Source organism: Diabrotica undecimpunctata, chromosome 3 (genome assembly GCF_040954645.1).
Source record: "Diabrotica undecimpunctata isolate CICGRU chromosome 3, icDiaUnde3, whole genome shotgun sequence".
NCBI classification, from domain to species: Eukaryota; Metazoa; Arthropoda; class Insecta; order Coleoptera; family Chrysomelidae; genus Diabrotica; species Diabrotica undecimpunctata.
In genome coordinates this window covers 77,643,414-77,668,756 of record NC_092805.1, presented here as the reverse complement: position 1 = coordinate 77,668,756, position 25,343 = coordinate 77,643,414, and the positions used below count along the sequence as shown (strand labels likewise).

Sequence of the window (25,343 nt, the reverse complement as noted above, 5' to 3'; positions counted from 1 at the left end):
ACTTTCCGTGCTCGAATCGGCTAACTACTGTAGTAGTTAGCTACTCGAAACTATCTACTGTTGTAGTGAAGTTTTGGGAGACATTTGTTGGACTTTCCGAGTTTTAATTTGTATCAGCCTAAGTGTCTGATGAGGCTGGGATAGGCCGAAATGATCATAACACTTTATTGACGCCGATTCGAGCACGGGAAGTTTAACGAATTTGTCCTAGGCCATATTTGGCCATTTAATTCAATAAAGCGATAGCAGCTTTCGCTGCTATCACATACATATATATATATATATATATATATATATATATATATATATATATATATATATATATATATATATATATATATATATATATATATATATATATATATAGATAGATAAATTATTTTGACGATATTTCGGCATGGTAGCACTTGCCATTGTCAAGTCAGGTAGTAACGATCCTTACTCCCGTTAGTAGTTAGCATAGCTACAGAATTTACAATTTTCATGTAGTTTCATACATAAAGTGTACATCAATTTTGGCAATCACAACTAACTCACGCAGTTTTGTCGAACACAATACGAAGAATACACAATAGTTAGTACGCGGTGATATTGATTGGGTAAAAGAGTAAGAGTACAAAATAACTCTAACAAGCCCAAAAAATAAAAAAATTTGGAGGAATTCAAAAACAAGGCAAACAAAAACGGATTCTAATATCTAATTACTGTCATTGTTTCAGATTTAGTTTTAAAATCATACCAGCAACATAATTTTCTAAATATCGCATAAATCAATAAACCAAAACGATGTCAGTGGCAGAAACGGTACATGTTCTTCCGTCTTATTATATAACTTGTCGTGTTTAACACACTTCTTTATTATATGTATATATTGTAATGTAGGTTGAGTCGTTCGATTTAGGATGGTATTGACGAAATTTTCGCCACTTATATAACGCCGTTGGGGATTTTTTTGGTTGATTCATTACGAGAGGTGTGCACTTTCTAATAAATTTGGTTTCCGTCGAAAATACATGGTGGGTTTGGGTGCACTCAAATTATCAATTATGTATGAACCAAATACCTAGTTGGTCTATTTATATTGTTTCCGCAATATTAAGTATGTTATTTTATGTATTTGTCATATTAAATAACGGAAGACAACAAGTTGTTGAAAACAAAATCAGGATATTTAATGTTTTTGTAAGAAAAAAAAATTATAAACCTTATTTTAAAAAGCAATTACTACTACACCATGAGATAGCTCTTTATATTATTTACACCAGAACGTTACAATTGGTGAATTGTTTTTTTAACTTTTTCTTCGTGCATAAGGAGAATATTGACGAATAATTTAAGTAACTGTAACCAGTATTATACTTTTGAAAATGATTTTTAACCAACAATTTCAGTAACATCCGGTTAAAATCCAGTTTAAAATAAGAAAATTTAAAATAGGAAAGAGCAGTATAGAAATTTATAATAGTAAATTAACCTAAATTTATAAAGATAATATCAAACAAAATAATTTATTAAAGAAAACTAAATTGAGAATGATTGTGAACCAGCACCAGAAGTTATTCCAAAAGAATAAACGTGTGGCATATAACAGTGTTTAAAAACTTAGTCTATAAAATAATTTATAAATGGTGCTTCCATTCCAGATGTATGTACCATGCCTGTATGAACAAATACTTCGTGAGACTGATGGACACCAAATATCAGAAACAGGAAGGAAACGAGCAATCTATAACGAGTTTAGAATAAAAGTCTAGGTGGATGACTATAGCGACAGACAGAGAAGAATGGAAAAGGATTGGGGAGGCCTATGTACAAAGATGGACCGAAGAAGGCTAATTAGATAGATGGATAGATAACACTTTTTGTCTTAAACGTTATAAACACGAAAAATATAGTACAAATTAGAAAGCTTAACTCTTCTAAAGAGTTATTGTTAAAGTTATTGTTTCTGATGATAAATTGTGTAAATATGCCACGAAATAAAGCATACAAAGTAAACCTACCAATTTTCCACAGCAAGATGAATCGCTGTGAAATTTTTTGCATTCGATTCGGGAAAGTGTCAGGAGATATTGTGAATAAAATTCATCGTGGTAAAATGGAAATTGCATTTCAAGCATTTTTATTTTTATTTAAGTTCAATTTTGTTACTCGGGGGATTTCGAGGTCACTGAATAAGAATATGATAACGACAATAGTCCTCGAGCTACCTGATGCGCAGGATGGACTTCGGCTCCTGGAGTATGTTAATTTCATTTTAAATCAGTTAAAAGTCACTACTAAATGGGTGTCGAGGTCACTGAACACAAAAAGTACAACGACGATAGTCTTCGAGCTACTTGGTACCCAGGCAGGACCTCGTCTCCTGAAGTGTTATATTATTTTCATTCGAAATCAGTCGAAAGTCATTACTCTGGTGTTTTCGAGGTCAATGATTACGAATATTATGACGGCTGTGGTTTTAGAGCTACCTAATGGAGGGTGGACCACGTCTCTAAGAGTTTTAAATTAGTTTCATTCGAAATCAATCAAAAGTCACTACTCGTCAGTTTTAGGGTTGTTGAACACAAAGCTTCGACTTCGATGGTTTCCAAGGTATCCGGTTCCCACGTTGACCTAGCCTCTTAGAGTTTTATGTTAATTTTATTCTAAATCACTCGACAGTCATTACTAAGGGGTTTTTAATGTTGCTGAACACTAATATTTATTTGATAAATGACCTTAGAATACCTTACGCAAATTTATGTAAAACTTATCCTAAACTAAATAAAAACTATTTAAAACCTTATTTTTTTGAATTTGACGCTTTTAAACAGTTGGTAGCACTGATGAAATGCTAGTTGATACATATTATAATCTCCCCTTGTAGTAGCTCCTACCTGTTACCTTTATATGTTCTCTTATACTTATTTTCCCCCACAAACTGGTACACAGATATCCTTTAAGTTACATAGTTGTTTGTTCTGCTCGCTGTATTTTAAATTCTTATGAAAATCACCGTTTATTATACAAATATGGATGCAGAAAAAATGGTTTGGTTTGCAATGATTTAACACGTAAAAATTATGCTGGGTAAAAATTTCACAATCATAGTAAAAAAAATTTTTGTATTTAAATTTTAGAAATTATATTTTAACTCGTATTTAGTACCAAAATTTCGTACAAATCTTAAATAACAAATTAACAAAAAACTTCAGGAGACATGGTCCACGCTGGTCATCAGATACCTTGAGGATCATTGATGTCGTAATATTCGTGTTCACCGACCTCGAAAACCCACAAGTAATGTCTTTCCACTTATTTTAAATGAAAATAATATAAAACTCCATGAGATGAGCTCTAACCAGGGCCCCAGGTAGCTCGAGGACTATCATATTTATTGTATTCAATGACCTCGAAAACCCACGATTTAGGACTGTCGAATAAATTAAATTAACATACTTCATGAAACGAGGTCCACTCTGGGCACCGGGTAGCTCTAGAACGTTCATCGCTATCTTTAGCGATTTTATCTATATCGATTATGTTTCTTACTAGGTCAGTCCATAATTCAATCAGTCAATATTCCACAATATATACACCCTTTACGTTCTTTATTTTTTAGATGTCACATCCAAGCTCCTTTTCTATAAAATAGAGACTGAGAAAAAAAATGATTTTATAATTTGTGAAAGTAGTACCTTTATTAAAAACTATCTTTCCAAACGTTAACAATATAAGAACTAAGGGCTTGTTCTTTCCTTGTCCTAATTTTCGGCATGTTTTTCAAGTTTTAAATTATGATCGTTTCCAGATTTTTGTAAGAAGGACTTATTTTGATCTAGTTCCCATCACAGTTCCTTTCCCATATCCTTACTTGATCTCGATGACTTTATCCTTTATCATTAACACTTCCTCTTTAGGTGTCATATGAGGTACCATTTAAGTGGGCAATTACATTGGCAAGTTATTTTCGGTCTTAACCTTATTGAAATAGTTGTTAGACACTGCGAATTTCTGTCAAATCGTGAATGACATCTGCTTCTTTCAATTCCTCTGTAGCCCTCGATTTAACTTCCCATGATAAGCTGAAGGATTATGTATCCGTCTCATTATAGAATATTCCCTGAGTTTAAAATCATTTTTATCTTAATAGTATCAGCCTTTAGAGTCCAGGTGCCAGTGCCATGTAAAAACATGGAACAAATATAACAGTTGATAATATTTTGACGTAATTTTAGATGTTATTTGCGGTTACAGAACAATCATTTCCTTTACAGCAACGATGTTTGAGCTGCTTCAATTCTGCAGTTGATCTTTGTACTTGAGTCCTTGTCCTTGACTTGGTTAAATGTCCTTGACTCATTGAAATAAATGGCACTATTATCATTCCTCGGCTCAGTACTTTATTGTAAATATGCTTGACAGAGTAATTAAGCGGTACTGGGGTAAACATACAAACCTGATATACTCATCACAAAATACTTAAAGAAATTGTATGGGCATACGTACATCTAATGCCGTGGTGTGGTTCCCCTGTTAATTGGAAATAAAAATATTAATGTATCAGAGATCAGCCAACCAAGGCATAATATCAGTCAATAAGTTTTCACGATCAGGCAGATCGATTGTTATTAACACAAAAACTAGAAAAGATTACCTAGGAATGGTACACATCCTAGAAGAACACACTCCAAAAGTAGAATTCATCGCATATCCCATAGATAGCGATAAACTAAAAAGAGTCATTATAAAAGGGCTATCTGCTACTACTAGCACAGTAGCAATTAAAGACGAACTATATAATAAAGGAATAGAAGCAACAAGGGTGATCAATATGATCTCCAAAAAAGCTGATAAAAAAGTACTGCCACATTTCATCGTCACCCTCAAAGATGAAGACGTTGCAAAAATCAAAAAATATCTGATATATGCTACATGCGCATCTATGTGGAGGATGAATTCAAAATCACAAAAGACACCCTACAGTGTTATAACTGTCAAGGGTTCTATCACAGCTCAAAGGCTTGCCATTGCGGATCCAGATGTGTAAAAGGCGTAGAAAACCACATCAGTAACGACTGTGAGAAAAGCCGGGAAAACGACCCCAAATGTGCAAACTGTGGTGAAGCGCACACAGCAAATTATAGAGGATGCTCTAAGGCCCCCAAAAAGAAAACACCTGCCCCAACAAGACCGGTAGGAAAACCCATAAACAGCGCTCCAATGAACAAAGGAGTCAGCTACGCACAGGCAGCGAAAAAATCCGCTGAAACCACCACAGAAGCTCCAGCACAACCACAAGAAGTGTCGGTACAGGACGCAGCTACCCTCATCGCAAACTTCCATACAGAGTATAATAACAAAATGATGGAAATGATGTCCATGATGGACAAAGCAACAAAAATGATGACTGCATTTGGAGAAGCCGTCCGTAAATGTTAGCAAACCAAAACGAAGATCTACGCATTGGGTCATGGAATGCCGGCGGAATATTCAAAAAGATCAACCTTCTGGATGAAATAATAAACAGATTAGAGCTCGATATCGTAGCCCTTCAAGAAACCAAACTAGTGGAAAGGAAAAAAACAAAATTTCCAGGCTACGATATCTATAGAATGGATCATAGAGCATTATCAGGAGGAACAGCTATATTAGTCAAAAAGGGACTCGAACACGAGCACATCCCAACACCAGACGGACTGGTGACAATGGAAGCCACAATTATTCGACTTAAGGCCAACAACGAAACACTAAAAATAGTGTCAGCTTACGTCAGACCACATGATCCGATTTTCAACGAAGATTTGAGCCTAATACTGAACTCAGAAGAGCCAACTATAATTATTGGAGACCTAAATGCTAGATCTCCCAATTGGTTTGACAGGACGACCAACCGAAACGGAAGATATCTCTGCAACCATCTCGAGAACAGACCGAACACCTATGTCATCGGACCAACAGAACCGACATGTTTCCACGGAGAACTCCCTACGTATCTTGACATTGCAATCCTACACAACGTGGGTCAACAATACGAGATACACTCTCTAAATGAAGGCGATTCGACACATAACCTAATCGTCCTGACCCTGGGCGCAATAGAATTGAACTATTTGCAGCCCCACAACAGAAAGAAGACAAGTTAGCCAAACTTCAGAAGAATTGTGAGCGAGAACATCGGTAACATCCCAACAATTAATATTATTACAGAACTAGAAGATAGTGTAATAAAACTAGAACAAGCAATAAACAATGCTATCGATGCCAGCTCCAAAACCGAAACAATCACAAGACAAAAAGGAGGAAGATTCAGGGATATAAGTATAGAACTCCAAAACCTAATCAAAGAGAAAAACCGGAAAAGAAGAAGAGCCTACCGCACAAGAACGGTAGAAGACAAAAGGATTGCAAATGAGCTAGACAGGGAAGTGAAAAAACAACTTCAAAATCATAGAAATGAAAGCTGGGACTCCTATATCGATGAGCTAAATCCTAACAAATCCGCCTTCTGGAAGTTATCTAAAATCCTCCGAAAGGACAAGAAACCCATACCTCCCCTACACGGAGTAAACGGGATTGTCCATACGGAAATCGACAAAGCCGAAGTCATGAAGGACGAATTAGAAAGGGCGTGTAGAAACAACGAACACCCCGACGATGACATAGACTTTGAAGAAGAGGTAGAAAGAGCAGCGAGAAGACTTAGGTGGAAAAAGGGCAGAATAGGTATTACACATACATCTCCCGAAGAAATAAAGGAACTTATAAAAATGACAAATGCCAAAAAAGCCCCAGGACCCGACAACATCACAAATAGGCGCTGAAAAATCTACCAACAAAAGCTATTGTTTATATCACTAACATAATAAACAGCATGCTAAAACTACGATATTTCCCAGATAGGTGGAAAGAGGCACACGTAATAATGATTGCAAAACCTGGTAAAAACGGTACATTTCCGCAAAATTACAGACCTATCAGCTTATTATCATCTATAAGCAAGATAGCGGAAAGAGTCATACTAAAAAGACTCAATGAAGAATCACAAATGCTAGGAACCATACCAGAGGCTCAATTCGGGTTCAGAAGCGAACACTCCTGTGAATTACAGGTACTACGACTTACAGAATTTATCACCAAAGGATTTAATGAAAAAATGTACACAGCTACAGCTTTTCTGGAGGTCAGCAAAGCCTTCGACAGAGTCTGGCACCATGGACTCATCTATAAAATGAATGAATTTGGTTACAGTGAGGCGATGACATGTCTCCTTGCGTCATATCTTGCCAACAGAAGGTTCAGAGTTCGAATAGGGGCAACCCTATCCGAAGTCGGGACCCTGGAGGCGGGTGTGCCTCAGGGAGCAGTGCTGTCGCCTTACCTGTACATCATCTATACGGCCGACACGCCAAAAGAGCCAGGGTCTCTGTTGAGTCTTTACGCTGACGACACAGCAATAGCTGTTAGCTGGAGAAACCAGGATCATGCAGCTAATCATCTGCAAAGAGCACTAAACAGATTCCAAAGATGGTGCATGAAATGGAAAATAGCCCTAAATCCAGACAAAACACAGGCTGTAATGTTTAGTCACAGAAGAAGTGTACCAAATCGCGAAATTACAATAGAAAACACCCCAGTAGACTGGACCAACCAGGCTAAATACCTAGGGGTACATCTAGACAAGAAGCTAACGTTCACTGAGCACATCAATCAGCAAGTACTCAAAGCCAAAGCGTTGAAAAGTCAGCTCTCAACACTTATAGGAAGGAAAAGTAAACTACGATTTAAAACCAAAATCAGGGTTGCGAATAGTATTATCCTGCCAGTCCTAACATATGCATCCGCAGCGTGGGGACACACCTGTAAAACAAACAGGAAAAAGATACAGACCACTCAGAATCAAATAGTCAGAGATGCCCTCAATATACCAAGGTACGTACCCTTGAGATACGTATATAGAGACTCAGGACAAACAAGAATCCTACGCACGCTAGACGAGAGAGCATATGAAATTTTCAACGGACTAAGAAACCACCCAAGCAGAATGTTAAGAGAGCTGACTAATTACAATAAAAACATAAGGACGGTACATAGAAGACCAAAACAACAGATAGCTCGATACAGGGAGAACCCGAACGAATAAATAAAGAATGAGATGGTTGCAAGAAGAACGAACAAAGAAATGCAGTCATTCAGAAAACACACCAAAAAAACTCTGGCATAGGGTACGCTTTTCTTTTTAGGTTTTTAGGTTTTTAGATAATTATAAGTCCAATATACACCGGGGTGTGTGAGAGCATTATACACTTGGGAATGTACACCCCAATACACGCACACAAATAGGATTAAGGAAAAAAGGAAAGAATTGTTGCCCAGGCATTTTATAGTCCCGAAGCCACAAGGAAGTCCACAAAAAAAAAAGTGTTTTCTGATTAAATAACGTAAATTCATATTGATATATTCATACTTTTCATTAAACCGTTTCACGTAAATTTACCTTATATAGCAGACATAGAAGGGGCCCGTCAGGCCTTCTATATACCGCTCCGCGGACTAGGCCCTTAAGGCAGATCGAATGAAAGATCTACTCGCGAAATCCGAGCACTGAGGTCATGTGCGGCATACATGGGCTTGGTGGCCGGACCCCTCTCGGGTGCTCAGCCGGCGATGAGAACAAAATTTATTTTGCCAAATCGGCGGCTGAGTGACCGAGCACACACTCTTTTCCGGACATAGAGTCATCAGCTCAGGCTGATGGCTCTATGGTCGGAATACACGTTCTTTTTCTTTTTTTTTAGGGACTCAAGTCCGACGTAAAGCTAGAGTAAAATCAATAGAGTCAGTAAAGTAAATAGGGAGAAAAGCCTAGATGTGGCTACCCCTACAGTTAGGTGGCATAACCACATTCACTAAAAACCGAGGATGTCCTATTACCCAGGGCATCTTAAGTAAATTTCAGATCATAAGCCTCCTCACGTATGCAAGATATTTTTGAGATCCCAAACCAAATTTTAAAAAAAGCGGAAAAAGCAACGCAAAAGTTACTACCACATAAGTTGAGATGTGCATATGACAAGAAATATAAAAAATTACAGCACTGGATGACAGAAAACCATGTAGAACACATTAGTGAAATAATATAATAAAATAATAAAAAGAGTATTGATTAGAGTTAAAATCAGCTAATAATAAATTATCAGCTGATTGTTGGTTAGTGAAGTTGTTGTAGTCAAGTTTTTGCAACCTATTTTAACTTTACTATTTAGCAAAATTATAATAACTTGACTGATACCTGCCACCAATTTTTATTAAAAACAATATGAAATAACTTTTGTTGTATTTGTGAAAAGTGCATGTGTATTAATCAGCCAGTCTACGTGTGTTTATGGAATTACAACAAAGCCTTTGATAAAGTCAGACATAGTGACCTTATTAAATTACGTGAAAAGATATGTAGACATGTAATACATCAGTATTATTAGCGATCTCTATTATAATCGGACAGCTGTGATAAAAGAAAACGTTTTTCAGAATAAATAAAGATTGAAAGTAGTGTCAGGCAGGGATGTGTCCTGTCCCCTACTCCGTTCAATGTATAATTAGAGGAAACAATCTCGGACACACTAGAAGAACTAACTACAGGAAAAAAAGTAAATGGTCGACCAATCAATAATATACGGTTCACAGACGATACTATTAAAATAACAGAAAATGGATTATCGCTAAACTCAAAAAGACACAATTTGTAGTAATTACAAATACTTAGCAGCGAAAAGAAAGTGAAACAATACATGGGTAACCAATTCAAAAATATAAATATCTGGAAACAATAATTAATAAAAATCATGAGTGCATAGAAAATATTAAGGCAATTATAGAGCAAGTAAGAAATGGTTTCATTATTTTATGTGAAGGCTTGGACATTATAGAAAGACATTACGAACATATTGGAAGCCTTTGAATTAGGGAATAGGGAAGACCCTACATAAGAATATTACGAATATGTTGCGTGTATAAAGTCACGAATGTCGAGGTGTTGAGAAGAATGAGAAGAGGGAGGGTGGTTTTAAATTATAACTTCCTGCAATAATTAATACAAAGAAGATTAGAAGGTAGAAGAAGTCGTGAAAGTAGATGAATCTCCTAGTTAAACCATTTGAGAACTCAATTTCTGCTGATTTCTTTAGAGCAGCAGTATCGAAAGTTCGAATTGCTATGATGATTGCTTACTGTCTTAGAAAAGATGGCACATAAAGAATAAGAAGATCAATTTCGATCGAGGAAAGTTATGAACGATCATATAATTAATGTAAAGTAACAAGTAATACCTAGTTAGTGATTTAGATCACTAAAACTTTTATTTACTATCCTTAATGGGAAATAGCCATAATTTCAGTTAAAAATATATTTATTTTTACATCTCGGTTTATATATCGTAAATAGTCCTCAAAATATAAATTAAAAAACCAATTGTCTTATTACTTAGTAATGCCAAAAATTCGTCTTTGGAATGTTTCAAACTTTAGCATAGCAAACGTTTTGACAGATATGTACCAAAATGTTAATGGATATCGAAATGTCAATAAAAGTGGTATACCTCTGACCAGAAGCAAATATGATCCTTACGGAATTTTAACATGTAAGTTATATTAACCTAATGCTTTATGATTAGACAATCATTATCATGAACTATGGGTTCTAATTAGTCTTGGAGAAACAATGAATTCTTCAAGAAAACTACCTGGAATGTGACTTTTCTTAAACATTTTAATGAACTGGTCAACAGTTTGAGATTGTTGACCAGTTCATTAAAATAAAGTTGAATCTTGGAGTTAAAACGTTTATGATAACTTGTATAAAATCGTTATTAAGAAGAATAAATTTAAAGGTGATAAATAATAAAGAACGAAATGTTCGCATATATAGTATGCAAAGGTTGGTAGTATTTAGTTTATGAATCTATGACTAATTTGTCTAAAAGAAAATAATCAATTTGTGTTTGAACTCTAAATATTTATAAAGTCTTTTGACAAATTGCATGCAGTTATTTAAAGGGACTGGTAGCCGTTCAAAACAACATTTTCAAATATTGCAGTTGTTGACATAATATTAATAAAAATCTAAAAATATACATTGCAGTAATGATCCACAAATATGTCGTTTTTAAGATCATCTCCAAATTCCTTCTGAAAATAGTTACACTACCACGTATACTGCAATATGCAAAAATTTTGGATATTGGTTCACACTGGTTAATTCAAATCTTAAATTAGAATTTTTCTTAATGATTTGATATTAAATACAAAGGAGGCGATGAAATAGTGGCAGATGCCTTGAAGGGGGTTGAAAAAGGATTATGGCCTATCTCTGCTAAACTATTCACTAAATCTCTGCAGAAAGCAGTAACACCAACTCAGTGGCATAACGCAGAAATTATCCAACTTCGTAAAAAAGGCGATCTCAGACCTACCGATCTCAGAAGCTACAGGCCCATAAGTCTACCTTCCCATATTTATAAACTATTTACAAAAGTAATTATGAAACGCTTAGACAATAAATTGGAATTTCATCAGCCCATAGGAGAGGCGGGTGTTAGAAAAGGCACAGACCAGGCAATTGCCTATAAATACCTTGGTCACTATATTCGCATAGGAAAAGATAACCAAACCGTTGAGCTTCTCCATCATATAAGACTTGGGCAGCCTTTCGCAAATTTAATTACATCAGTGTTGACTAACGGAGCGGAAACGTTGACTATGACATAAAAAACAGTAAAAAAGATCCGTGTAGCTCAAAGGGCGATAGGGCGTGATATGTTGGGCGTTTCAATGTAAGACAAGATCCCAAACTGTCACCTACGACGAAGATCAGGAGTGGCTGATGCTGTAAAGAGAATAGCAACACTGAAGTGGAACTGGGCAGGTCACGTAGCTTGGATGACAGAAAACATATTAATAAAGCGGATACTAGAATGGAGACCAAGAGATGATGCCTACTGAAGCAGAGGTCGTCCACCAACACGTGGTAATAATGATTTAAAACGTTGCCATAGGAGTTGCATGCAATAGGCGTAATATCGAAACAGATGAAAAATTATAAGGCGATCTATGTCCAGCAGTGGACGAGTGAAGATTGAATATTAATGATTAAATACCCTATAATGTACAGTTCTCTTTATAATAATACCACCAATATTTTTCTGTTGGAAAAAATGGAAATTTTCTGTAAGGATAATATTATTGTATAATTAGACTTCGGCATAAATTAAGATTTTTGATAATTCGGATAGTCCACGTTCCTAGTTAGTCTCACTTTATAATGTTTTACTACATTTTTAACTAATATATGTTTTTTAAAACTACCACATTATCATTTATAAACAAGGAATTTCACAAGATTGGAAAAAGTAAACAACAAAACACAAGCAATCCAGAAAGACTCTAACGAAGGGATTCAAATATGACAGCAATACCATAATATAAAGGGTTTACTAGAAAAACTAAAAAGGATAGGAAATAAGTACATCACAACATTCAAAACAACCAACATACTGAGACCTATCCTATACAAAACCAAACCCAACAACAGACAAAAAAGATCAAAGAACTGCACCTACCCTGTTCATGCAACAATTTTTATGTATGAGATACCGCAAGATCACAGAAGTCTCAGGATAAACGAGCACGAAACATTCAGCAAGAATAAAGATTTCGACAAATCTCAGATATGCAAACGTATCTGTGAGAACGCGCCCAGAGTACAATGGAAAGATGCATTAATACTCATAAAAAAAGTCTAAGAAGCAGCTCTCATCCTACTTAATGACGAGAAATGTACCAAGGTAAAAACAACTCCCTCCGAATTGTTTTTACCAAAAGCAGGCTATTGCCTACAAGATCGCAGCCAAGTAAGTCATCTATTAATTTTGAAAAACATAACCTACTAGAAACTGGTTTTTTATACGTTTTAGCAGAATTTTTAATCTATATTTGAAAACGATTGTTAGCCAAACATTAATTAAAAAAGTAATTTTTATTACAATCAATTGTGGCTTAATCTTATATAAACATAATATTTAACCTAGACATGACACAAGCCAACCGTTTAAAAAACCTTTTATATTTATTTCGTTACAATATTAAACGTTTAAAACAGAAAATTGAGACAAACTTTTCTGGTTCTAGTAGGTATAAGAACAAGCTCCGATAATTTTTAAAACCGGAGTTCGGTTCTGCATCGATAACTATAATGTTGTACTCAATGTGGGCTCCGAATATTTTTAACATTAACAAAGTTTAATGTAAGTTATAAATTGTGAATCTTGGTGATATATTGGAATAAACTGTAAGTGTATAAACTCTTTACATAATATCCAGTTAAATTAGCATTAAAATCAGCAAATTTCAATTATTTGTTATTGTTGTCAATAAACAAATCCAGTTTTACCAGCAAATAACCACTTTTAGTAAAGACCGACATACCTGTTTTAGCAGGTGTACAGAGTCGGACTTACTTTTCATAAACGTTTATTAAAATGAATTCAAACATGAAATCACACAACAGTTCTTCAATACAAGGCCATCAAAATCAAATAAACACATCACAGTTATACTCTTCGGCAGCGTCGAGAGTGCAATTTCCTTTAAAGTCCCAAGCAATTATCTTTAGTGCCTTAGAAAACACCAAACTTCAAGACTACCTTCTCCCACTTGGAAATATAATTCAACCGAAAAATATGATCTTCTCTTCTAGATTATCTAATAATCGCATATGTATGTATTTATCCAATAAACAAATAGTGGACGATTTTACGAATAATCATGGTCAAATAGAAATACAAGGTGAAATTGTCAGAGCAAGAAGGTTAGTTACACCAGCAGAACGACTTGTGCTCTCCGGCGTATGTCCTTCAATACCGCACGATTTGCTAATCAATGAGTTACAAAAAATCGGCATAGTTCCTGTCTCCCCTATGACCTTCCTCAAAATAAGTGCTTCTATGCCTGAATACAATCACATCCTTAGTTTTCGAAGACAAATCTATATCAGTCCTCATAATCTAACACTACCAGAGTCATTTACTCTTGTTTTTGACAACACGACATATAGAATATTCATTTCTCAAGACAGTTTAGTTTGCTTTAGATGCAAGAAGCCAGGACACATCGCTTCACAGTGCTCCGAACCACTAGCTCAACTAAACCCCAACCAAAACAATGAAGCATCGGTATCCAGCGCAACAAATATATCCTTGCAAGCATCCAATGACACAAACCCCTCCCAGTGTGAACAAATGTCTATTTCTAATATCCCGGAGACACCGAACAAAGTAGATGCATCAAATAAGGACAGTCACATAATTAATCAACCAAAAAGAAACTTTGATGAAATTATTTCACCTGAAGCAGATCCATCTTCAAAAGAATGTAACATTTTTTCACCACCTAAAGTCCAAGCAAAATCTAAAAAAGCTAAAATTAGTTCAGCAAGCACTTCTGAATGCTCATTTTCTCTCTTACTTGACCCTGCTAAAAATTTTATAGAAAATCACCCTCTACCTTTCCCTCTAAACGTTGATCAACTTAACATGCTCCTAATGAATATTACAGGCTCAACAGATCCAATAACCACAATTAAAGAATATACCACAGATCTATCAGCTTTGTCCCATATGCTCAGTCAAGTTTATCCCCATTTAAAGGAAAGATCCATAAAACGTAAATTCACGTCCATAAGGAAAAAAATCCATAATTATATTAACAGTGAGACATCGGAAGCGGAAAGTGACACATATCAGTTAAGCCAACATTAAATTCAAGTCTCTACTTCAGTGGAATATTAATGGTTTTTTCCATCGCCTTGCTATGCTCCATCATCTAATTGGTGAACAATCTCCTGATGTAATATGCCTACAGGAAACTAATCTGAATCCCTCAAAAAAATATAACTCCAACCAATATGACTGTTTTCGCAAAGACAGGATAACAAATAATAATTTTTCTTCAGGCGGTGTAGCCACATTAGTAAAAAAATCACTATCGGCGAAAGAATTTCCAGTGGCTACAAATCTGGAAGTTGTAGTCGTGGAAATACAATCATCAAACAGGTATTTTATTTGCAACGTTTACTTACCCTCCAGTCGTCAAGTAATGTACAACGATTTAAAGGAGTTATTCAATCAAATACCATCCTCTCGCATCATCGTGGGAGATTTTAATAGCCATACTATTATTTGGGGCTCCTCTTATTCAGATGCTAGAGGAAAAATTGTCGAAAATATAATTTCAGATTTTCAATTGAATTTTCTTAATGACGGATCTCCAACCAGATTTAACATAAATACCGGAAATTCTTCAGCAATTGATCTAAGTCTTTGTGACCCTGCACTCACACCTCGATTATTTTGGGAAGTTTTACAATACACTTATGGGAGCGACCACCATCCTATAGTAATAAAAAACTCTATGGCTTTGACCCATGACGTTTTCATACCCAGATGGAAAACTGAAACTGCTGATTGGTTGAAATTCGAAAATTATATCGACAACTCAATGCCTAACTGTAAAATGGATGAAAGCATTGATGAATCCTTACACAATTTGAATAGCATTATCATAAGCAGTGCTGAGCAATTCGTTGGAAAATCAAAAAAGACAAAAAATAATCAGATTCCTGTACCTTGGTAGAACTCAGAATGTGGAGCAGCTATTAGAGCAAGTAAAACTGCATTTAATAAATATAAAAGACATAAAACACCTGAAAATAAAACCATGTTCAAATCACTTAAAGCTAAGACACAACTTATTATAAAACAAGCTAAGAAGGCTTCCTGGTCCAAGTATGTTTCAGAAATAAACACCTCAACTCCTGTCAGCGAAGTATGGAAAAAAATAAGAAAAATTTCTGGTTTGAAATACACGCCAATGATTTCTAAATTAAAAGTTGACAATAGGATTTCAACTTCTCCTCAAGAAATAGCTAATACCCTAACTGAATCTTTTAGAGAAATGTCTTCAAACAGTAACTACAATGATACATTTCTTGAAAGGAAAATAATAACAGAAAATACTGATCTTTTTGCAAATGACAATTTAAATGATCCATTAGATCTACCTTTCACTTTTGAAGAACTGGAAAATGCTTTATCCGAATTAAAAAATACTAGCCCGGGCCCAGACGATATCCCGGCAATATTTCTAAAACATCTTCCTTACTCAGCAAAATTATTTATTCTTCAACTTTTCAACTTAATTTGGCAAAATAATAAATTTCCATCAATTTGGTCTAAAGCTATTATATTACCTTTTTTAAAACCTCAAAAATCAATCCTAGAAGCTGACTCATACAGACCAATCAGCTTAACATGTTCTATGGGCAAATTGATGGAAAAAATGGTAAATCTTAGATTAACGTTAACATTATAATTATCAAATCGTTTAGTTCCGGAACAAAACGGTTTCAGACAAAATCGTTCGGGCATTGACAATATTCTTGATCTAGAATCTGACATTCATGAAGCGCTAGCAACCAAACAACATTGTATTGCAATATTTTTCGACTTAAAAAGGGCATTCAATACTTGTTGGAAATTCAATATTCTGAAAGAACTACATTCATGGAATATTCGTGGAAATTGCCTGAAATTTATTAAAAACTTTTTACAGAACCGGTCTTTTTGCGTAAGACTACATAATACTTACTCAGAGGAGAAAAGTGAAGTAAATGGAACACCCCAAGGATCAGTCCTAAGCCCTACTTTATTCTTAGTGGCAATAAATAATATTATTAACAACCTTACTAAACCTCTAAAGGCTCGACTTTTCGCAGATGACCTTGTTGTCTATATCAGAGGAAATAACACCGAATCGATGACAAACGCTTTGCAGTGTTTTCTAAACCAATTAGAACAATGGTCTCTAACGACCGGATTCAAATTTTCAGTAACAAAAACATCAGGTATACTCTTCTCCAAAAAGGTTTCATCAATGCCCCCTACATTAAAATTATACAACACTATGCTACCATTTAAACCAACGGCAAAGTTCTTAGGTATGTGGTTTGATCAAAAACTTACTTGGCAAGAACATATAAAACAAACAGTTTTAACATGTCATAAAAGACTGAATCTAATGAAAACATTGGCAAACCGTAATTGGGGATCAGATCAGGAAACTCTGTTGAGAATATATAAAACACTAATTAGATCTAAATTAGATTATGGATCAATTGCATATGCATCTGCTTCAAAAACACTACTTAAAAAACTTGACAGCATACACAACGCTGGTATTAGAATTGCACTCGGAGCCTTCCGGACAACTCCCTCCGAAAGCATACTGAGCGAAGCCGGCGAGCCACCTCTAAATTACCGAAGAATATACTTAGCTCTAGCACATGCTACATCTATAGCCTCAAATATAAAAAAACCCCTCTACTTTAATATTTTTAATAACAAATATATTAATTATTACAATAATAAGCCCCGTGCCCCCAAACCTTATTACGAGAGAATCCGATTATATAGCTCCAGACTGAATATTCAATTCCCAACAGTATTTCAAACAAATACCAATAACTATCTACCTTGGACTATCGAACAGCCCAAAGTCATTACAGCGTTAAGTATATATAATAAACATGAAACTAGTCCTATTATTTTTAAAGTTACACTAAATTCAATCCTAGATCAACAATACAATGAGTGGATTAAAATTTATACAGATGCATCCAAAGGTAAACTTGGCGTTGGAGTAGCAGTGGTAACACCAAATGAAACTTTTCAATTTAAACTTCCTCTAAATTCCAGCATCTATACTGCAGAACTATTTGGTTTGCTCAAAACCATCAAGCAAGTAAATCTTAAAAACATCCCTTGTTGTCTAGTCCTTTCTGACTCTCTCAGCGCAGTCAAAGCTATGCAAAATGTATACCCTAAACACCCCTTTGAGAAAATTATCAGGGCCGAATTAATGAAAGCTCAAGAAAATTTCAGAAGAGTCCACTTCCTAGGGATACCATCTCATATAGGCATAGAAGGGAATGAAGAAGCAGATACTAGTGCGCGTAACGCTATCACCAGTGACGTATCAGAAACAGAGTGTCGGAGTATCGCAGGCGATCTAAAAGTTTATTTCAAAAATAAGGTGTTAAGTGCGTGGAATCGGGAGTGGAATGACTCTAGTTCGAAACTCAGAACCATCAAAAGTGATATTTTTTCATGGAAGTCCACAGCCAGAAGTAGAAGATGCCAAACTATTATTACACGTCTACGACTTGGACACTGTAGGTATACTCATGCCTATCTCTTCTCAAATAGTGAACCTCCAAAATGCGAAACCTGCAATACAGTAGACAGTATAAAGCACTTCTTGATAGACTGTCCTAAATATGTAAATCAAAGACAGTCTTACAATTTGCCGAATAACCTGAAAGCACTCCTCAACAAAAGTTTAGTTCCGAACAATTTATTAGGTTACTTAAAATCTATAAATATGTTACACAAAATTTAACTTAATTAATTGTTAAAAATGTTCAATTGTTCACAAATTGTAATTAATTGTTACAATGATTGATTGTTACAATGTTAATTTAATATTATTACAAATGTTACAGGAATGTCGCTAATAACCTTTGGGTGGATGCGACTTTGTTTCTTTAAATAAAAAAAAAAAAAAATTTTTAAAACCGCTAAGCAAGAAATATGTTTACGTCTGGGCAGAGAGTCATCACCTACACATTTTTATTGCTTATTTTCTCTTTGCCAGCATCAATGACGAAATGCATATAAAAAAGACACGTGATTTGCAAGGCGATTCCTTAGTGCATTTTCTTCATACTTTTAGAATTAATAACCACAGACGTTTATATTTTCTTCTCTAGAAGTTATTGTGAGAATAACAACGATGCCTATGCTTTTCAAAAAGACGTACGGTGAGGTAGAGTGTTTCTAATACGTTTAATATATAAATAACTGAAAAAAAAACGAAAGATCCGTCCAGTAGGACATTATTATAATATAATATCAGTGTACACTTATAGTCACCTCTATACGAAGTAATAGCGAATATAAACTACGGACCAATAACTTCTGTTGTACATGCTGAAAGAGTTTTTCTACTTATAAATATATGCACACAGATATAGGAGTCATGTTATAAAAAATTAAATATCTTAGTAATGTTTACTAAATAAATATGTTAATATACTAATATGAGTTACGTGATATGTGTTCAGATTGATATCGATGTTTACTTATTGACTATAGTAATTTTTTCTGGAACCTTGATTATTTTAGAAATATTGTGCTTCTTTTTCCAAAATTTTATGCTTTGTGCTTTTTTTCTTCCTTGTACCCGTCTGATACAAAAGGTCTCCGTTATCATTAAAGCTGAAGCCTATTGTTTTGCTGCCCATTGTTGTTTCATGCATACAGTCTAGAATTTTTGTATCCTGTAGAAGTTTGTACAGGTCTTTTTCTTGTAGTTTCCCAAATATAGCAGGGTCTCTTCTTGGTTGCCCATAGAGTTTTTGTCTTTTGCGGTTCAGCACCTAGCAATCGCACAATATATATTTTACAGTTTCTGGTTCCTTACCGCAGAGTATGCAATTAAGTTTTATATTGTCTTCATTTCACGCCTGTTGTCTTTAGAAATTCTCTTACTGCTGCATGCCCGGTCAACATTAACATTAATATTACTGTTCTGTTTGTTCCTGCTTACATAGAGCAGTACCTGCATACTGTAGTTGGTTGTGGTATTCCTTGTTTCTTCATACATTACTGTCTGGAATTGACATCCTGTATAAATTCATAAGGTTGTTTTTTTTTGGTATGTGATCCAGTTCGGCCTTAAATATTTCCTTCGTTACAGTCCTTGTGATACTCATATACCCTATCCATTCAGTGCGAAGTTTCAGTGATTGTTTTGTTCTGTAGGATCCCCCTCTTGCCTCTTGCTGCAAGCATAGCTGCGTTTGGAGGGGTACGCATGGCACCAGTTATCTACATACACTCAAGTCTTTGCACATTGCTGAGTTTGGCGTTTTGCTTATTTTGACCTGTATATAAATATCTAAACATATCAAATCATATATCATAATTGTCAGAATATTTAAATCGCTTTTTTTATGAAAGGGCTCTAGTTACTATTTTGTCAAATTCGAATTTATCATTGAATTATAACCATATAATAAATAAATAGCTATTACCTAATACTAGGCTCCTACACATACAAATATCGTTTAGCTATGAAAGGGATCATATGCTGAACACAAGACCTTGCACTAAAAGTAAATGTTTATCATACGAGTACATGCCAATTTATTATTTGTATGATGGGAATATAGTTTATGTATGTAATAAAGCGTATTCAATTTCTGGAAAAAAAGGAAAAGAATAAAAAATTACTACTGGCAGATTGGTCTCCTGCAGACCTTAGATGACAACGAATTAAAAATAAGAGGGCTAATTTTACCAACAGTAGAATCAACCCAAGTATTACTTAATCCTACTAATCTTTACTAATTTTTACAGGTACTAAGCATCTTAAACATGTATATTTAATTCAATGAATAACCATATATCTGCTTCTCAGGCAACCAGGCAGAAATGAAAGGTATAAAAATAATGAAAATTTTTTATATACAAAAGATATACAAGTGGTTCGCATACAAAAATAGATTAAAATTTTACTTCTGAGGAAGATGGTCTTTAATTAAAACATGACAATATTCTCTGAAAATTAAAAGATCACATCAAAAATGTTTCTTTGAAGTTCAAGCCCTCATGCCCTCAATCCAGGCAAATTCTAACACATTTTGTAGAGACTCCAACTGATGAGTATTTTTCTTGCGTGTTTGTGGTTTTGTAATGCAAAAGTTTAAAGCAACATGGCAGTTCTTAATCAGTAAAGAAGTAAAATAGTAACGGAGAGTAATTTTTTAGGTCATTCCCTGTATGAAGGTTGGCAATCATCATGACAATTCGCGTTTTTGATTACGCTGTTCTAAACAGATCAACGTAACTACATCTAAAGCCGGTTCTCAAATTATTCCAATAGGAAAATCGTTTCCTTTCACAAATCCTTCTTCTCCGTCTTCCTCTTTGCATTATTATTTTTAACACCGGTAGAATCCACTACTATTTATAAAGGAAAAAGTTTTTATAAATTTTAAAAGCTGTTTAAAAAATATATTATGTAATTTTTATTTTAATATTAATTGCTGGTTATATATTCTTGGTATATATTATTTTTTCCATGATCTGCTTCATCTAATTTAACTGTTTTAAAATCTTGTGTTCATTTATGTAAAAGCTCATGTTGGTAGATTTAAAAAGCACACAAGAGAAAAATGTATTTTCTAAAAATATATTAAAAATTCCAATCACTTTTTGTGATTCTTACTGTTTTTTTTATTTTTTAACTGTTTTGAATGGCAATAGCGTAAAATTCATTCATTTCGAGCTATCTATATACAAATATTTTTGAACTAGAAGGAACCAAGGCAATAATACTACAAGTTAGTGTCTCACTATTACTACTCCACTTTGTACTCTATGTTCGGGAATCTATATTTTTTAGGTGTATGCTATGCTATGCTTAGGTATTTTGGACCTGTGCGTAACGCGTGGAAACAGTTTTTCCGTTTAAAAAATTGTTACGATAAATATCATGGCCTAAAAAACTGTAAATATGTTATGACTAATTCTGTTTTTGTTGTAGAAATTTCGGCGAAGGATCTATAGTTGAGCCGCTGAAAAGATGGAATGATCATGTGAATGGCACGCACTCTTAAATATTCCTCTTCCTATGTTACCGCTTTTCCCACGTTTACACCGCTTAACAAAAACGAACTAACAATGTTGCTATAATATATTTATACCGTTTTTTAGAGGTTATTGATTTACATTAATTTTAAACATTTTCACAAAATTCACCAGATAGCGAAAATCGTGATACATAAAACATTTAAGTTATAGTATCATGACACAAATGATGACGGTGTAAACAGTTTCTCATAAGGTCTAGTTTCGAGCGCCTGTCGATGCTTGCATTGAGTGATCATGCGACCTTGGATTCCATGTTTTAAGCGGCCAGGGTATAGACCCAAATTATGATGAATCATCCGACTCGAGGTTTCCAGGTAGGCCGAATAAGACCGGTCTGAGCTTCTGGTTACTTCGATGGGAGATCGTCGCTTCGCCGTTGTTCTCGAGTAGCGAGATTTTATATTTATAGAGGAATTTTGTTATGAAGAGGGTCAGTTAATTTTGAAGAAGTTTCGCGGTCGCGATTTTAATTGTTAGGTTCGTCTATATAAATTATGTATTATTAGTTAAATAAATTGATATAAATTATCGTGCTTTTTAATAAATTAAAATAAGAACAATATAATAAATTAGTAAAGAATTCATAAATAAAATCGAACAAAATATAAATAATTATAAATAAATAAAAGACTTTACAGTGGTGTCAGAAGTGGGATAAGTGGAAATTGTGGAAATGGCTCCGGTTTATGAGCTCACAGTTACGGATTTAAGAAGGCATCTTGAAGATAGGGAATTAGCTTCTACCGGGAAAAGGCTGATTTAGTCTAACGACTAAAGAACGCTTTAAAAGAAGAAGGTTTGGATCCGGAAACTTATATATTTGAAGACAAGCATGTTGCTATTATCTCGTCGATTGCGAAAGTTTCTGGTGATGTGGCCAAAGTTCCTGGTGTCATCGCATCATTATGAGAACAAAGTTTCTGGTGACATCGCATCATTAGAGAACAAAGTTTATGGCGATATTTGGGAAGTTTCCGGCGACATCGCATTAGAAAACAAAGTTTCTAACGAGATTTCTTCTCTGGAAAGTAAAGTTTCTGCTAACATCTCTAAAGTCACTTCTGAGATGTCTGCTCTTGACGATAGAGTGTCTTCGTTAAAAAACCAAGTTGCTGCCGATATGTTGGCCTTCGAAGAAAAGATATGGAAAGAGATGGAAAAGAAGCTGGAGGAAACAGGGACGGCAGAGAGAGGAAACAATCCAATTACAGTAGAGACAAAAGAAGACGAGACGAAATGTAAGTTGGAAATACGGCCGAAATTTGAAGGAAGTGGAGGTTCTGTCCATGTGAAAGTCCCAACTTTCGACGGAAAATCGTCATGGAATAACTACATGAAACAGTTCGAATCAGCTGCAAGAGCGAATGGATGGTCTGAAAAAGAAAAGGCTGTAAACCTGACTATCGCTCTTCGAGGAGATGCCTTAGATGTGCTTCAGACCATAGCCGTAGAAGAGATGGATGATTTCGAACAACTTAAGAAGAGGTTAAATAGGCGATATGGCCACGAACATTTGGAGCATGTATATCAGTCGCAGCTTAAAAATCGTAGACAGAAGAAAGATGAGGCTCTTCAAGAATATGAGGTAGATATTGCCAGATTAGTACGATATGCTTATCCAAGAGCTCCCGAAGACATGATGGAAAAATTGGCCGTTCAAACGTTTATTGATGGTCTTCGTGATCATGAAATGCAGAAAACACTACGATTAGCTCGTCACAAGACGCTGGTTGATGTCTTATCCGCCGCCCTCGAATACGAGTCAGCTACGCAGGTCTCTGGAGGGTACAGTAAAGTTAGGACTGTAAAAGAGGAAGGAGATGAAGATAAACTTGATTGAAGATAAAGAGTATGACATACAAGAAAATGAAGACCATCAGATGCTGGAATTGTGGCGAAATAGGACACGTACGAAACTCCTGTAAGCACCCTAGGTACGACGCAAATCAAGAAACTCACCACCAGGAAAACTAGAACGGGTCAGCCTTAGGGGGGCAGCTTTGACCCGGAACTTTTCCAAAGACCCTCTCATACTAATAGCTTCTTTGGAATGTCGTGAAGATAGTGTATATGTAGATGGAGAAATAAATGGTAAAAGACATACGTTGTTGGTGGATACCGGAGCGACCAGAACCATTATACGCCCAACAGTTATAAACAGCCGTAAGAAACTGTTACCAACGAGGTTGCGACTTCGGACCGCTACAGGTGAAAATGCCAACATTCATGGAGAAATCCAGGTACAATTGGGAATTGGAGCAGAAAAGTTCGTCCATACTGTTATAGTTGCTGACACCGAAGAGGATGTTATATTAGGAATGGACGTAATAAATATGCATGGATTCTAATTGGATTTTAAGAATAAGGTAATCAAAGTTGGCAACGAGGAGGTATTTCTTCATCCACATAATAACAGCACTGTGCAAGCAGCCATTAAAGAAGATACAGTCGTGCCTGCGAGAAGCGAAACGATCATAGTAGCGCGACTACAGGGAATTGTAGACGAAGGGACACCTGTTATGATGGAGCCTTGGAACCACGACGATGAGGTTGGCCGTGGAATCATAATTGGAAAGGAATTGGTGACTTCGGCTAAAGAAATTCCTGTGAGACTTATCAATGTCAACGACTACCCAGTGACCATAAAGAAAGAGACAAAAGTAGGAACTTGTGTACCTGTGACATCCATAATCCATCAGGCGACAACTGATAATTCCAACGACAAATTCGACCAAATGGTTGCAGTTTCAGGACAGTCTCTGAATCAGATGGAGAAAAAGAAATTAAGGGAATTTCTTCGGCAGTATCGTGATATTTTCGTACCGAAAGGAGGAAAGACGGGAAGAACTACCGTTGTTAAGCATAAAATTAATACTGTTACTGCTAAGCCAATTCGTCAAACAGCTCGACGATTACCACAGGCGAAAAGAGAGGAAGCTGAAACGATTGTTTAGGAAATGAAGAAAGACGGGGTGATAGAACCTTCTACGAGCCCATGGGTCTCTCCGGTGGTCCTGGTTAAGAAGAAAGACGGAACGACGAGGATCTGTGTGGATTACCGTTTGCTGAACAACGTTACCAAGAAAGATAGTTATCCTCTGCCTCGGATCGATGACAGATTGGACACATTGGCTGGAAGTAAATTATTTTCTACTTTGGATTTGAAGTCTGGATACTGGCAGGTAGAAATGGACCCAGTAGATAAAGAAAAGACAGCCTTCACCACAGGATCTGGATTGTGGCAATTCAACGTTATGCCATTTGGACTCTGTAATGCTCCTGCGACATTTGAGAGGCTTATGGAAAATTTGTTGAGAGGGTTATCTTGGAAAACATGCCTGGTTTATTTAGATGACATAATCGTCTTGGGGGAGACATTCGAAGATCATTTGAGGAATTTAGAAAACGTTTTTAATCGACTTAAAGCTGCCCAATTGATGTTAAACCCCAAGAAGTGCCAGCTATTTCAAGGTAAAGTCAATTATCTGGGTCATATAGTCAGTAAAGAAGGAGTGGCCGTGGATAAGGAAAAAAT

General features: G+C 35.4%; 1 protein-coding gene and 1 long non-coding RNA gene across 6 annotated transcripts in view; both read right to left on the bottom strand.

Annotated features, from left to right (window-relative positions):
* The window catches only part of LOC140436939 (uncharacterized), a 24,011-nt gene extending 8,577 nt beyond the window's left edge, over positions 1–15,434 (bottom strand). The window contains exon 1 of the long non-coding RNA XR_011950336.1: positions 15,115–15,434. This is a non-coding gene — a long non-coding RNA (uncharacterized lncRNA). The remainder of the gene's footprint in view (positions 1–15,114) is intronic.
* The window catches only part of emp (epithelial membrane protein), a 453,476-nt gene that overhangs the window by 108,361 nt on the left and 319,772 nt on the right, over positions 1–25,343 (bottom strand). The window lies entirely within an intron of this gene.